The following is a 17,595-nucleotide window of genomic DNA, read 5'->3' on the forward strand; positions in this document are numbered from 1 at the left end:
AAACAGAGACTACAGATTGGAGATTGGTTTTAGGCTTTTTATTCTTTTCCACTGGACAGTCCAGTTTTCCATGATATGAGCTTATTACTGTGTAATGAGCTGATATAGGTTGCATCAGCATGCACATAACTTAAAGCTGTAATTCAGTGTGTTTTTGTGTGTGTATGTTTACTATATTCATCGGGTCCAAAAACTGAGAGCTCACTACACTTGTGGAGTCCGACAACCTTGAAGATCCAAAATGCTGGACCCCACAAGTTTAAACGGCTGTTAGAGGGTTAAGCCTTATTCAGTATTGTGTGTATGTGTGTGTGTGTGTGTGTGTGTGTGTGTGTGTGTGTGTGTGTGTGTGTGTGGTACACAATAGGTGCTCCGAAGGCGCTCCATATGGAGCACCTATTGTGTGCTCATTAGTGTGTTCCAGCTGGGAGGGAAGCACCTTCATCGTGCACACACACACATACACACAAGCACACAGATGTTCCCTGGTGTTTCTGGTGTTGACTTTCTCCACAGGCCAAAAGAGGAAAATGAAGAAGTATTAATAGTATCATGTTTATTAATTATTGTTTGTGAGGATCATAAACCGTCAGCACTCACCATCAGCAGAGGGAACATGAAATCCCCTTTCTTTTACCAAACAGACAAAACAACTCTAATGACATTCTACAGTAGTTGTGAAAAACTTTCTGCCTACAACAAAATTATTCAATTATTTATGATTTAATTAATTATTATCATTATTAAAACTTTTTGGCTAACACTGAAATAACTTTCAGTTTCAGCCTGTTCCTGTACGGCATTATGTTGGCTTGTTAAATCTGTTTATTTGCTGGCTCAAATTGTATAAAACATGATATTTATTGCTAACTCAAAATTACCATACATTTGTAATCAAATTCACTAGAAAAATGCAGTGAAAACAATGCAATCCTATGACGGTGCTATTATTCACTGTCAATGTCAACTATTTGACTTTTCCTTCTAAAACCTGATCACTAACACTACTAGCCTCACAACATGAGCCTCTAACGGGGTCACTGAGTGCCACTGCCCAACACTGTAAATTGGTAAAACTTAACACACCCTCCACAGCCGGATTATTGAACACAAATGCACATTAACAGATGAATCAAAGCCCCTCGCGTACATTTCATCCAATCCATTAATCTGTAAAACTTCAAGTTCCACCTCCCATTTTTTTCTTCTTTACTTTGTCCCAGTTTTCTTTTGTTTAAAGTCAATAACCCTTACACCTCTCTGCTCTCTGCTTACAGAGGAGAATGAGTCACCGACCTGATGAGCAGATATCATATCAAAGTTCTCCCTCAATAATGAAAGCAACCCCTTTGAGTTATGTCAGACACATGTGCAGATGGAATTTACAACTAAATGTTCCGGCAGAGAAAAAGATCTTTGCTTGAATGTGGCATTTTGTGCTTCAGGTGACCAGCTACATCAAGCCAGACAATCAAGGGACTTATCTTCAACCCAGTTAGTAAACTACATGTTACTGAAAAGTAGCAGAATGTTTTTTTTTACAAAGCAGGTAATCTCCCAAATAGGATGGAAAAAACATGCGAAATTAATTAAATTAATTAAAAGTTGTTTTAATGAAATAATGATTGTATAATCTACTTCAGGCCTGTTCACACCTTTGACTGTGACAAGACTCTGAACTTTGGCTGTCCAGTCGAACTGTTATAGGTTTATATTTTGCAGAGTCAAGCCTAAGGTAAAAAGCACCATTGCAATTGGCAGAGTGGGGTTGGGATACTTACCTAAGACCCAGGTTGGCAAGGCTCAGGGCAAGGAGAGACGACATCCAATCCAGGAAGAGATCCGAGCAGGCGTGGAGGATGAGTGAGTGAGCAGGGCGGTAGGGTTCTGGCAGCAGGATGTGTGGGCGAAGTGGGAAAGGTTATCACAATGCAGGAGTACCTGGTCCAACATCATGCAGGCAGACTTCTACCGCATCTGGTTCCTTGTTCAAGCTGTCTATGATGCTCTACCAAGCCCAGCAAACCTTCATGCCTGGGGCAAAAGAGAGACCTTCCAAACTGCCACCGCACATCAAATCAACATCACTCCGGCCAGACATGATCATCACCTCTGAATTGACCAAACAACTGATCATGCTAGTACTAACAGTGTCCTGGTAAGGGCGTATCGAAGAAGCCATTGAGAAGAAATGTGGCAGGACAGAGGCCGGAGGGCGCACTATAAGCCGATAGATGTGGGCTGTGGGGGCTTTGCAGGACGCTCACTCGACAAAGTCTTCAACCTATTGGGCATTTCAGCGGCAGTGAAGAACAGAGCCATCTAATCCACAAATGAATCCTCAGAGAAAGCCACAAGGTGGCTTTGGATCAAGAGGACTGATGCGTGTGCAGTGGCTGCTGGGAAGTCAAGGTCTGACCAACCCCGACTTGGTCGCTTGGGTCACTGATGTTTCATCCCAGTGCATCCAGAAGATGCATCTTGCACATATTTTATATTTTAACGTCCTGTTTTATGGTCTGGTCTTTTTCTATAACTTCTATAAACTGTTGTTTTCTCTTTATCCCTGAATGTTAGAGGCATAGAAAAAATGTTGAGCATAAGGCTTTATTTCTTTTTTTTAAGGAGCAAGTGAAAAGCTTTTCCTCAGGAGACCTATTCCACTGACTCAAAGGTAAAGGTTTGTAAACTCATTGGGTTGGAGGGGTTTATTTTTGTCATAGTTCATCATATTCAACCACTCAATCACAATCACTGGAGTGAAATAAGCCATTTGCTGATTGTGTCAGGCGGTCAACCCGGCGGTCAGCTCGAGAAGCAGGAAACACACTTCACAGTTAACAACCTGACATCAGTGTCGTGTCACTTTCTATAGGGCCACATCCATTCTGTCATTGCAGGTTTATTAAACAGATTATATTAGTGAACAGATGATATTAGTGAGGCCAACAACATGGGTTCAACCAACACAGAGTCAACACCAGGTTTTGACCTAAAAGGATTCTTTATTATATAAATCACACACTGGCTAAATTAATCATTTGCTGATTCATACTGTATGAAATATACTGTAGTTGTTTCAACAAACTTAAACATTTTTGATTTTATTTCAGTTTTTGCTGAAAAAGATATAACTTCAAAAAATTAACAGCTAGCAAAAAAAGCGCATCATCCATTTTACCTTTGAAAGGGTAAAGCTATCCTCTATTCAATGAAGCTTATCAGGTTGTAATGTGGTGATGATACAGGCAAAAACAAAACACCAAATTTTGGATGGGTTAGGGCTCAAAATACTTATGACAGAGACACCATTGATCACTGTGTGCCGTTTAAATATTCAGTTTGTTGAAGGCGTGTTGTTCTTTTGCAAGGAAGCATTTTTACGCTAATATTAAACATCTTACGGCGCAGAGCAAAAGAATCCTAGCCTACTGTAGCCTACTGTCTGTGCTTTCACCAGGACACTGATTTTCAACATGAACCAGGGGTCTACAGTGACAACGGTCTGTCCCTGCCTGTTTGGTCACAGACCACCCCCTCAGTCATATACACATGGTTTGGACCACTTGGCCTTAATCCCCTTCACTCCCATCACCAGTTGGATTGGTAGGTGGGTTTGGTTTGATCTGCAGTCAGTAATATATGACAATAAATGTCCACAAACAAAAAAACACACACACATGCAGGGGATGAGAAACCTCCTTAATCCCAGTGGCATACTTTGGCAGTGCAGCACAAAGCTGGTGGCAGAGGATTACATGGGGCCGACTGTGTCAGACAGTCAACGAGGCATTCAGCTCGAGGAGCAGGAAACACACTTCACAGTCATGAGGAGTCCACACTGGTCTACACCACATATCGCAGGGTGGCAAAGATAGTGACATGTTATTTCTTAGTGTCAAAAGGTCCCATATAGTCTAAATGTAGATGTCCATATGTTGTTTGATTATAAAGCAGGTCTAGGTTCTATATTAATACTGTGAAAGTATCTAAGCCTCAGTCCACAGAGAAATGCACACAGGCTGTATTCAGAAACTGAGCCTTAAAACCAGCCGTCAGGACTTCTGGAACTTTGTGATGTCACAACAAAGCAGTCACCGCTCTAAGCCATGCCCCAACCCCCGCCCACCTGGACCCACCGTAAAACCACACAGAGATGGTTTTCAGTTCTTAAAACCACAAATATCTTCTTATGGATCACCACTTCAAATGAAACACAGTATAAGTGTAAAATATGGGACCTTTAAATCTCACACGTCCCAACCTGGATACAAAGGGAAGCGAGAGAGAGCAGACAGGTTTGTAACAAGAAGCTGGGATCCCTCAGGTTCCCCTATATGCTCATTATCTTTTCATCCAGTGAATCTAACCAAAACCAAAACCTTAAAGCCGGTGCCTGGATTCACTCCTTAGCATTTGCTATCTGTTCAAGGATTTTAGTCTGATGTGATTGCTCCTGTTGAAGTGGAATGTTTCTCATTATAATATAAAACCTGAAGAAAAAAGATTTCTGATTTTAACAAGACTCTGGCGGATGATTCTGCAGATTGCGAGGTGATGTAGATCCAGAAGGCATTTCAGAGATGGATCCGCCTCGTCTGGCACAACAGAGCAAATTAGATTGGATTGGTTTAGATTGACTGTCAAACTGTTGTGCCTGCTCCTTCTATAGCCTGACTAAACTAAAGCAAAGGCTAATTAATGAAAAGGCTTATGACATAAATTAAGATCACCCTATTTGCCAAATTCAGAGTGTTTCCTTCGAGATAAATTTCTTTAAAGTTTGATTGTTTCATAAAGTAAAGTCATATTTTATGGGCTGATTTCCTTATTACATATCATACCCCAGTACGACCTGTCATCAATATGCCATCGTGTTTGATGTTCGGGTCTAAAACCTGTAAAAAAGAATGTTATTCTGAGGGAAGCGAGGGAAAGCAAAGGGAAGAGAGAGAGAGCAGACATGTAAGTAACAAGTTAGGATTAGAGCTGCACTGACAAGGATCTACAGGCCGTCCCACGGCAGCACCTCTCTCACAGCTAATTACATGATATCTTACATTATTTTCAACCTTTGTTTTCCTAACGGGTTCTCAAATCCAGGGCTGTCGTTTTGGTTGCTATCACAAGAGGTTCCGCCGGCGCCTGAGGGCACTGACCTTTTGCACTATTTTCACTATTCTATGACAATTATAATCATTTCATTATGTCGAATTTAACAGTCAACTTTTGTGCTGTGTTATGAATTATCTCACATACACACCAGTCTCTGTTATGTATTATCCTGACTTAATTTAGTTCTGAATGTGATATAGACTATAACCTGATTATTTATATCCGTGCATTAACATTATCCAGGTTACTCTGTACTCAGGACCAGGTGTTATCAATGAGACTTTCACTTACGGCTGTACTGAGTGTGTTTTATGATCCAGTAGTTATTCATTTCTATTGTTTCTATTCTTCTTTCAGTATACTGCAGTGCACACTGATGTTTAACAGCTCAATAGCTCAGCATTAAGAAAAAAATAACATATTTGTATTTTCCATAATATCCACAAAGAGAGAGGATGTCAGTGTGAATCTGTTGTGGTGCGACGGTCTGACAGGATTAAGACAGATTCTCATCAACCTCAACATTATCAAAACACTGAAGTTTTCACCTAACAGCCCTGCAGAGGTGGCGTTTACCTGCGTCCTCTACTGCTGCTTGCTGTTATATAACTGAAACTGAATCTCACCACCATGATCTGTGGCTCTCAGGATCATGGGTCACAATCTATAATTTAGAAATTCATCATCTTACTGACATCATCACTGAGCTAAACCCAAAACATTTGAGCCAGTGCTGAGATTCACACCCAAGCTCTGCATTTGCTTTGGAGGCTCCTCTCATTATCATGGAAAAACCTGAGGAAAAAGAATTTCTGATTTTAACAAGACTCTGGTGGATGATTCTGCAGATTGCGATGTGATGTAGATCCAGAAGGCATTTCAGAGATGGATCCGCCTCGTCTGGCACAACAGAGCAAATTAGATTGGATTGGTTTAGACTGGGCTGCCAAACTGTTGTGCCTGCTCCTTCTACAGCCTGACTAAACTAAAGCAAACAATCAATGAAAAGGCTTATGACATAAATTATGACTTTCCTCTGCAGAATTCCTCCGGCATCTCATTAAAATCTCACAGGATCTCTTAAGAAATGATGAGACCGCTGATGCATCTCATGACTAAAAGTCAAAATAATTTTGTTTTTTATTTCAATTTTCAGGCGAGCGTTTCCTCCAAGATACATTTCTTCACAGTTTCTTAATTCAATCCAATCACTAATTACTTTATGAAGCGTAAAGTAATTAGTGATTGGATTCAATTCATTTGAATCAAGTGTTGCATCCATAACAAATTAGTTGCTTATGTGTGTTGCAACAGAAGTAACAGCTTATTTGAATTGAGAACCCTTGTGGTTCAGACTTTTGTGTGCTGTCAGTGCTGACTCAGCACATCTTTGCAAATGTAAAATTCAATATTCAATTTCACACGTTTGATGTTAGATGTGATATGTAGCTGAAATCCCATTTCAGCAACATTATTGGCCATAAACGTGCCGTGTGTGAAGAGGAGGAAGAGGAGGTGGGGAATGGCAACGGAAAGCTGAAATCTAACTTTTATACAGTTTCTACAAACTTGAGTAGGGTGAAACTGCTGAAAACTGTCGACCACTAATTCAATTCAGAATTCAGAGGAACCTCGTCAGGACCCACTGAGTTAGGGTCAAGTTAAAGTCATTGAGCTGAGGGGGGGTTTGGTTATCTTCAAATGTAATTTAGTTTGTCTGGACCACTGGTCAGGTTTGGACCTGCTCACAGAGACAAAGCCAATACAGTAATGTTTAGTCTTTATGTTTACCATGTTCACCATCTTAGCTTAGTCAGTTAGCATGCTGACATTTGCTTATTAGTTTTGGGTATTAGCATTAGAAATAGGTAGGACTTATTAAAAATTTGAGCTGGTGATGGCACGAGATGAAAGTCAGAGGTTCATGTTATTAGACTTCATACGTTTAGACGGTGGAAGTGTGAAGCAGATTTTTATAGCAATCAGCTGATAGTTGTCAAGACATTTAACAAATGTCAAGCAGGTGGTGGAACAGGAGAAGAGTCAGGGGGATCACCACAGTCAGTTGGACTTTCTGTATCAAATTTCATCATCCGTTTTTGAGATATTTCAGTCTGGACCAAAGAGGTTGACTCATCAACAAGCTGACATGTTGCCATCCCGACAGCCACTGTGCTAACAAGGAAGACTAAAAGAAATAAATGACTAAATAAAACTTTGTTGGCCAACAGAGCTCCTTAACTGTGATTTCTATGGAGAATAGAAACTACAACATTCGATTGCTATTTGTCCACTACTGCAGTCATACATTACAAACGTGTCAGTTTCACTGTTACTCAGTGTCTGAGAGCCCCGCCTACCGTGCTACCAGTGACACAACTGGTTAATGAGCTTCTCGGTCGGTGAGGACAGTGAGGAGTGATGAGGGTAGAGATGAATACAGAAATGGAACGAGGATCGTGTGTCAGAGACAGTGATGATTTTAAAACTCACACGCTGAAAGCCACGTGAAACTGCAAACATGCACGGCATTTTCAGCAGGAGTTACACACAGCCTGAAAAAACTCCATGTTAAAAAACATAAAAAACAGACTCTTCCTCCGGACATCAATTTACTTCCTCTCTCCTCCTCCCTCCAGCCTCTCCATCTTTTCTTTAATTACACTCCCGGCCTGCTTTTCTTCCCTGCTTCATAAATCAGGCCAACCCAAATAGCACCGTCTCATACTTTCTGCAGTACGTCGTCTTAACGGTTTGTTCATCTTAAGAATTTATGAATGAACCGGGGAGCTCTTTGACTAAGTGGAAAATAGAAATACTCTGCACCCATTGTGGAAATGGCTTTTGAGCAATTCACAAGATAATCTATGACTTTTCAGAAGCCTGACAAAGGACTTTTTTTTCTCTTCTGGCATAAGGTTGTGTCACGAACGATCAGCTTTGGAATCAGATAGAGCAAATACACACACACACACACACACACACACACACACACACACACACACACACACAAAGTGAGTTCAAATACAGTCAGAGCTAACAACTGGGCTAACTGGTTACCAACTGAGTGATAACCAGTCCAGCTATGAATTCAGTATCAACAAATCCAGATCAGACTCTCAAAAATTCATGTCCAGATCCTTTTTTTCAGAAGAGAAGGCTTTATGATTTTACTGATGAACAAGCAAACAACTGAAACATGGCTGAGGTACAGAAACACCTGAATGTAATACAATGAAAACAAAAAAAACAAAAGGCTATAATAAACACAAAGAAACACAAAGCAGCCAACATTGTAAAATCAGCATATTAACAAATATGATCATACCAGGGCGTTAGAACAGAAGCGTGAGCTAAGATAAGCTGTTCCCTCATGTTCCCTAAAGTGTAGGTCTATTATACTGACAGCCTAACATCAGTGCTGGGGAACAGAAAATCCCTTTTATGAGTTCCCCACAGAATCCTGTGTCATATTATGTGAGTACAGAGCTGGAGAATGTCTTTTTCAGGTTCCCATTAAGTCCTATGGAGCTGGAGATCATAGGACCGTTTGTCACTATGTGATATAAATCTGGGAACATAGGAAACCTGAAGAAACAGTTAAAAAAAAACAGTATATTCAACCTGTTTTACCATGACAAAGACCAAATGCATGTAATTAAATAATAACTGACTAAACTTCTACACAATATCAGTGATAAAAAAAAAAGAACTGTCTACAATGGAGTTTAAAAGTGAAACCTTTGACAAAATCTAATTTTCTTTGACAAAAAAGTGGAGACAAAATTACATCGACTATTTTAAAACAATGACATCATCTAATTGTCTCTTTTGCATTGGAGGGCTTTGCACACTAGCAGCTGAGTGAGCGCACCACTAACAGTGCTAGCCTGGACCCAGCTACTGTATGCACTATGGCTGAACTCTCGGACTTTAAGAGCTCAGACAACATACGAGGACAAGAAGAGGTCACCATGACAACAGCATCAGAAAAAAAGGTTCAATTCTTCTATATTTCTTTTAGGCATACATTGAGAAACAGTTGAGCAAGATCAAGACCTGCACTGTTTGCAAGACAGCATCATCATAAAGCATATCTTTAAAAAATAAATGCAATCCTATACAGTTACACACAGACTGCGCACCTGCTTTAATTCAGTTTGAGCACCGACAGGGCAGGAAGTGAAAGTCTGCTTACTAATTCATCAGCTCTGCTTGTGTTGACAAGACATGAGCCTGATGTCTGCAGACAGCTAAAGCTAGTATTAGCTAACCAACAGGGACATACTGAATGAAGTGGCACACGGTTCACAAAACTTGAATGGCTTCACATCTCTTAGCTAAAGATAATATCTCCACAACAAACACAAACTGAGTCGTTATTCAGTCCCTCACATAGGTGTGTTCTCGAGTGGCTACAAGCCACAAGTCCCCCAGTCCATACGAGCATGTCGGTCATGTGTTCCTACCCTCAAATACGACCCGGGAGTGTTTCCTAATATAGCGCCCCTACGGCGGCATGCTCACCGGACCTCGGTTGTCCTGGTTACCATAATAAACACGCAATGTACCGAGAGCTTGTACCGAACGTTGCCGTGGTTACTGTAACAACAGTCATGGTTGGTTAGGTTTAGGCACAAAAACTACTTGGCTAAGTTTAGGAAAAGATCAGGATTTTTCTTTGCTGTCATGGTTACAATAATAAAAATGAACGGTCATGGGAAATAGAAGCAATACTGGTTTCACATGGGAACCTAACACCGATCTCCTGTGTCATATCCCTGTGTTTTGTTGATCCATCCATCCACCCATACCTCCTCCTAACGCTGACTTTGTCTCTCTCTATACTACGTCACTGCACTTTCCCCTTTGCTCCTAACGTAATTACTACGACCACTATATGTCACCTAACAACAAAACGTAACTATGGGTCATAATAAGCTGCTGCACAAACGACCTGTCTGCTCGTTTTTCAAAGGGAGACAGTCTCAGATGTTCATATGTTTAAAGGCACAAATACAAAGATCAGTCTTTGAGTTTTAAAACTACCTGCACAGGCACACATCTTCAGAGTGGGATGGACTGTTTCATGTGTGAGTGATATTTGAAGCACAACTGAAGCATGTAGAAGTATGCCCAAAAAAAAAGAAACGGAAAAAAGTAATAGTGGTACCAGAACTAATCAATCATACTGTAAGTCAAGACTAGATCTCCTAGACTTGGGTCACCCTGACTGTCTGGTTAGTTCTGCAGGATTGCTGCACAATCAATACCACTATTTTCTTTTTCTATGCGACCTTTTTATTTATTTGAGGCGGGCCTTTATTTCTAATACCCTCCAAGCATAATTGCTCAGTGTTAGTCAGGTCATTTTAGTAAGAAGCCTGGTTTTGATCCACTCCTGTTTGCCCTATTAAAGTTACATTACACTGTTAATACAAACTCAACACTTCCCGTAACTGTTTCAAATTAAAAGCCCTCTAGCATTTCAGTGGACAGAAACCATTTATTTCAAAACAGATTTAAAGCAGAGTAAATATAAGTAGTTGTTCCTTGACGTTTTTGATATTTAATCTTTATAAGGTGAAACAAAGTATGGCTTGTTTACGTGTCACTTGAATGGTCATTACTTGGGTTGCACAACACCTAAACTACAAACGCTTCTGTAGTTTCATGATCACTCAAAGCACTAGGAGTCCCATTCACACATTCACACACACATTCATACAACACTTCTATATATAGCACATCTCTATCACACACTGATGGTACATTGGGGTCAACTTGTGGTTCAGTATCTTGCCCATGGAGGACGACCTGCTCTACCTCCTGAACCAGAAGATTGTTAGGTTTCACAAACTAAGTCAACTCATCTAACGAGATAATCCATGCTGTGTTCACAGATGTTTGTAAGACTAGAAGAGTGTTACAATAACACCAGTTTTATGTGTTTAATTTTACATAAATATCATGTTGACAGATCAGTTCATCATCTGAGATGTGATGCAAGCTTCTCACTGACCATGTCTATACACACTTAAAGACCCCCTCTGATGAAAATCAAGTTTTTAACCTTGTTAACGTCCATGTGAAATAATCATCAACACCATGAATGAGTGTTTCCACCTTGAACTGCAGTGAACAAATGACTCAGCCAGGGTTTCATACTTCACAAACCTAAGGAACCAATCCTGTCAACTTGTGGGGACGAGGGGGCGGGGCTAAAAAAACCTGAAACCTTGTCAGTACAGAGAGCGAGAGTTTGCATTAGCACAACCACTAACACTGTGTCAGTCAAAAGATGCTAACTCCGCTAACCGTTCTGATCCGTCTGCTAGTCTCTGGTTCTGGTTCTCCTCTAACCATCTTGATACTCTCTGCTCTTTCACCTGTCCACCTGGAGCAAGCAGGTGGTGGGCGGGGCTCAAGGCCTGATCCAGATTTCTCAATCAGGAAGTAAGAGGAGATGAGCTTCAGACACAGTTTTTTTTTTTTGTGTGTGTCTACATGAATGAGTTTGTGCGCACGTGCATGTGTGTGTGTCTATACATGTCCTGGCCTCCTGATTACATTTTATCATTCGACTTTTTTCCCACCGAAAATTGTGCCTTATATGATCTTTACTTTGCAGAAGATTTTTCTTCACAGGTCTGTGGCTCATGTGAAACTAGCACACACAGCACAGTAGATTTACAAGGTTTTAAAGTGACACTGGTCAGTGGCAGCTGTCTGTGTCTTATGGGTGAACCCAGCCCAACTGTTTAGTATTCCACCTCAGTAAACAAGACACATTATGTAAGAGCTGGGGAGGAACCGGATGGAGAAACCTCACAGTTGCACCCTGATGTTTACTCATATAAACCATCATTTATCATTGCAGTGAATTACATCCCTTTTTTTTTTTAATCATGTTGCAAATTATTGAAACTAATCAGCGTGCTGTTTATACTGTACACGCCATGCTTCAAAGTACTTTTATTTAAACCACCATCATCATTTTAAAGCAGCAATAATATGCTTTCTCATAAAGTAAGATCAATTTATATAAATGTTTATCACCAACTGAAATGCATTTTTAATGATAATGACTCTTATAATAATTCAGAAAATGTTAGAGAAGATATAAAGATGATGGAGAGGTTATTTACTTGCCTTATCTCCTTTTGGAAATGAGAAAGGCGGGTGGGATTTCCCTCTGCTCTCTCCCCCTCTCTGAATGCTGGAGATCCCAAAGCACTGATGCAGAGAGGAGGAGAGAGAGAGAGAGAGAGAGAGAGGGAGGGAGTGTTAGGTTTCTTGATGCAGTCTAGACAAGGTCTGAATACTTATCAGCTCTCTGTGTGTTGTGCTGTACCCCAGTGAGAAGTGCAGACCCCTCCTCATTTCATTCTATACGCACATGGGCACAGTGTGTAAACTGTACATGTATACTATCCTCATCATTCTCACTTCAGTTCAATAAGATGAACTGCATCACTGGCGTTTGTAGCTCCACTGGTAAAATACAGCTCTATAAAATATCAATGAGTGTGTGCTCCACCGTGTGAACCTGTATACAGCTTCTGAACAAAAGTTCGGACACATCCCACAAGAGCTATAAATCTTTCACATCTGTTTCTACACTGTTATCACCACAAACTGTCGACCTTTTCATCATGTCTGTCCTGTCGCTTCCAGTGTTGTGCTCTCGTCACGGTTGACAATATACAACCCACATTATTTCTTAAATGAGGCGAAGCCTGCAGTCCAGCTTCGAGTACACTGCTGCACTCACATGACATGCTCCTCTCACTGTAACTCATATCCAATACTGCTTTTAATTACGGCTCGTTCTTTTGCCGCATGCCTGCTGCCACACCGGCCGCCTGAAAGCCTCGGCTCGCTGCCGCTGTCAGCAACTCACTGCTACATCAGCCTGATTTATGTCGCCTCAGTGGGCACAGGGAGCAAATTCCCCTGTTTGCTTTTGCGTTCCCACCTGCTGTGCCAGAGACGTTTCTCACTGCTCCCAGTCTCTGATCAGTAGCCGTCCTCTGCGGCTCTCCACTGAGACGCCATAAATGCAGAGTAGCATGGATGTAAACAATCATCTCATCTTGGTCTGTCAATCAGCTGCAGGCTCCATGGTACCTGCACTGCACTAACACAAGCAGGTGAAAAATGAGAGTGTGATCAGAACCATTATTTGTGTGTTCTGCTACTGGCTAAATCTCCAGTTTTGTTTAGCTCCACCACTAACGACTCTCCTGTCAGATATTCACGTCTCTTCCTCATTATTATCCACCAAGACAGACGTACACGTTCATGTAGCTTCTCATTTTCACTCGTGCTGACCGCCATTATCACTGGTAAACCGGGCTGGGTGGCCATCTGCCAGACTGGGCCAATGCACCTACACAACTTTTCATAAAGCATGTAGATTAGCCCAATGTTTTTTTTTCTTAATTGACACTGGCCTGGCTCAGTCACATCTTTAAAGCCTTACTCATGTTTGCTGCAGGACCTTCTTCAGCGATTATGTCAGATGATGCTGGTGGTGGGCACAGTGACGGGGATGAGGAGAGAAATGGAGGGAGAGCAGAACTTGACACAAGAAGGAGCCAACAATGGGTTGGATGGATGAAACGGATAATTCGAATGCTAGAGACATGAGGGAACCAGGGCACAGCACAGGAATCAGACAAGGGAAAAACAGAGGAACTGAGAGAAAAGGCACAGACATACATAGACAAGGAAGACAGGGCTGATTGGACACAGGTGAAACACATTAGGGCGGGATGGTCAATCACAATGGTGGGAAACGGCTCAAAGACAGGAAGTAAAACAGACACGAGACACACAAGGAAAGTCATTTCAAAATAAAATATAAAGTCCATGACAGAAACATGTTTGGGAGCCAGCTTCTGTGTGGGTGTTGATCTTGATGGTCAATGTTTAGAAATGGAACTGAGACATCCATACATTCATTTATTTATTAAACAACAAGTTGTGCCTTACCTTTATTATATTGTTATGTCATTGCAGCTTTTCATGCACCTCTTTATCAGAAATCCTATAACTCTGGGCCTGATTTTACGGCTGAGAAAGCTGCTCTTGTAGCATAATAAGGTGAGACATAATTATAATGATTATGAAAATATTAATTGCAATTGCTCTTTTTTTTTAGCCTTAGCCCTTCACAGTGAGTTCATCACCACTTTTTGAGAGGAAACATGATAAATGTTTCCTCTGCCTCGATTCTCACTTAGTCATTACACGGCTTTCGAGCGGCATGATGTATATTCAGTGGAGCACAAATGGTTTGTGACTCATTGGGCTGGTCTGGGTCAAAATGCCAGGGCTCATTTTTATCCCACTCCAGCCCTGCTGGTAAATAGTGACAGACCAGCTAATTAATGTTAATTAAACATCAACACACCAAAGAGAAACTCTGGTAGATAGATAGATAGATAGATAGATAGATAGATAGATAGATAGATAGATAGATAGATAGATAGATAGATAGATAGATAGATAGATAGATAGATAGATAGATAGATAGATAGATAGATAGATACTTTATCTATCCCCTAGGGATAAAATGTGGCTTGTCTTCTTTTCCTTGTATTTTCATATAATATACTGCTAACAAATGTATGTGAAATAAATTTACATTACTAAAGTAGAGCTTAGTGTCAAGTTTATTTGAACATGAACAATAAGGTATCACTCTGAATCAGCAGCTGTACAGTATGTGGTGTAGATATGCAATCCTAGTACGACCAGCGTGCATCCCATGTATAATCTACTTAAAACAAAAAAGAAATACAGTAATACACAAACATACTATATAGTTATCCAGTGTACATGGTATATTTTTGAACCCAACAGCAAGATGAGGCTTCGAAACATGAATGTCTGTGACTGACTGAGTGATGAAGTTAAACCATTGGTCAGCTGGCTGAGCGTTGGAGTTTCCTAATACTTGATATTTCTTCAGCCAGGAAGGAGTGCAGAAAGGTGAAGATGTCCAGGCAGAGAGCAGCAAGATGGAGGAGAGACATTTTCAGCTCAGGAAGGAGAGGCAGCACAAAATCATGAGACAGAACAGGCCCTGAATTTAAGAGAGATTTGCTACTACTATACTGTCAAGAAAAGGTGTTTCAGTCGGCCATGTTTATCTTGCTGGTGTAGTAATTCCCAGTGGACTCACACATGTGAAGAGCGGGAGTGGCTTCCTTTAATTCTCAGTAGAACAGCTGCAGTATTTCATAATTCATGCTTATAGGGCTTGATGTTCAGACAACATCGCACACGCACACATGTGACCTCATTCTTAGATGGTACGAAGAACAATGTAAGGAACATCAGGTTTTATTTTTGGTCCCTCTCATTCTCACTGTGGTCATTCTTCATTCACAACACCAAAATGAAGCACAGGGAAGATCACAGTATTAATTTAAAGATCGTTGTTTGTGTATGTTTGTTCACAGATCTCTCCACAGCTCACATAAATAATCTATATTTTTCTTTGATCTGCAGACGTCATCATAAATATTCCCCACTGGTTCTTAGCAGGAATGGTTGCTGTGAATGGGTATGTTAGGATGGAGCATATGCCCGGTTCTGGTCAAAGCTGTTTTAAAAAAGCTAGAGGTATGATAATATTATGTACATCCACGGCAAAAACCCTTGGAGCAGATATTTATATAAACATTTATATGATATAAACAGTTGTTTACACCAAAGAGCACTGAAGGACAAGAAAAAAACGGTAATAAATGTGAGCTTAAGTAGGACCATATATCCAGTGTGTGAATACTGAAATTTTCATGCTTGAATGTGTGTCTGTAACATGTAATTTAGGCTGTTATTAGTAAATTGTAGATTAGTATACTCTGCGTACTTACTTCTTTTTTTCTCAGAACGGAAAGTATCATGTACCATGTTGGAAACTGGAACTGAGATGAGGATAATTACTTCAGAAGGAGGCAGGTTTGTTAATGCTGCAAAGAACCTTATGCTCATCTTAAGAACATGCTGGTTTGTTCAGGTTCGAATAAGTAATTTGGTAGTTAAGTCTTTTTTATAGCATCTAAGTTAACATTAAAGTTGTCCCTGTGTCAGACAATACACCCAAGCTTAAAACAGTTTACTGCCATCTTTCACAATAAAATGTCATGCTGCAAAAACTCTGCAGTAAAAGCGCTTTAATTTTGCAGTGTATACCACCACCTGCTGGATGTTTTGTGAAACTCATTTCCATTAGTTACAAAATGCCAGCTGATTCATTACTTTTATGAGTTCTGCACACATAAATATACTTGAAGCAATGGAGGCATTCTAGAGAGGAAATAAAATTGAATCAATCACCTTCTATTTATTTTTGGAACTGCATGGTTTGCAGTTAAATGAACCTGTTGCAGCTAACAGCAGTGGAACAAGATTAGATTATTTTACAATAAAACTGGGATCAGTGGGAATGTGAGAAAACATGATCCTTAGTTCTTTGTCTTTGATGACAAGACAAAGAACTAGTGGTGTCTCTTAACCATCACAGGTGGCACGTCAGAGATAAAGAATCTAGTGGGTTTTATTTATAAGATTATATCAAGGGTAACTTGTTTGCTAGTGGCATTGTTAAGGCAGGAAGTCAATAGGCAGAGGACTTTGGGAGACCATGTGGAGTTGTGTGAGGCCCGTACAAAAAAAAAAAGACATCTCAACTAAATGAACTTTTCACTGTGTGAGAAAATTAATGATCATTCATGTTTTGATAAATTATTTTAATGTTTAATTTAATTTCAATTTAATTTAATGTTTCCAATGTAGAAACAATGACAGCTCAATTTAATACTGTGGTCAAAATATACTTTTTTCAAAATGAACATATTCTGTGTCTCTAATGAAATTACTAACACAAACTCGAAGAAAAATCATGTTTTCCTTCACATTCATTCTGCTTTTAGAAACTAAAAACTTCTGGGATGAAATCAAATGAACTTTATGTAATCTCAGCAACAGAACCTCTTAATAAACATTTGAAGTATTTATGAGGAAGTATTTACATGAACTCAAATTAAATCACGTATATTTAGTTTTCAGTTTTAATGTATCTAATGTACAGTAAGTGAAAGTTGTGAAATAACTGCATTAGTCAGTACACAAATGTCTGCAATGTTGAGAAGTCAAGAACAGAACAGATGACATGCCTGTACATGAAGATCATAATCCTGACTAATGTTAAAAACCTGGTTGATATTGTTTAAATCATTAATCTTGATGTCAGTGAACCTGAATTATGCAAATCAAAGATATTGTGGGTGACGGAGACCATGCTGAAAAATATTAAACAGTAAAGAAGATCAGAAAACAGGGGCTGTTCTTGCTGAAATATGATAAAATGTTCTTATAAAACAGGAAGTATAGATGAAGTATAGAGTAAAAGCCTGCCTATAACACTGTATAAGCTGTTTCACATAACAACCTAGCTCTCTGTAG

This window comes from Seriola aureovittata, chromosome 10 (genome assembly GCF_021018895.1).
Source record: "Seriola aureovittata isolate HTS-2021-v1 ecotype China chromosome 10, ASM2101889v1, whole genome shotgun sequence".
Classification (NCBI taxonomy): Eukaryota; Metazoa; Chordata; class Actinopteri; order Carangiformes; family Carangidae; genus Seriola; species Seriola aureovittata.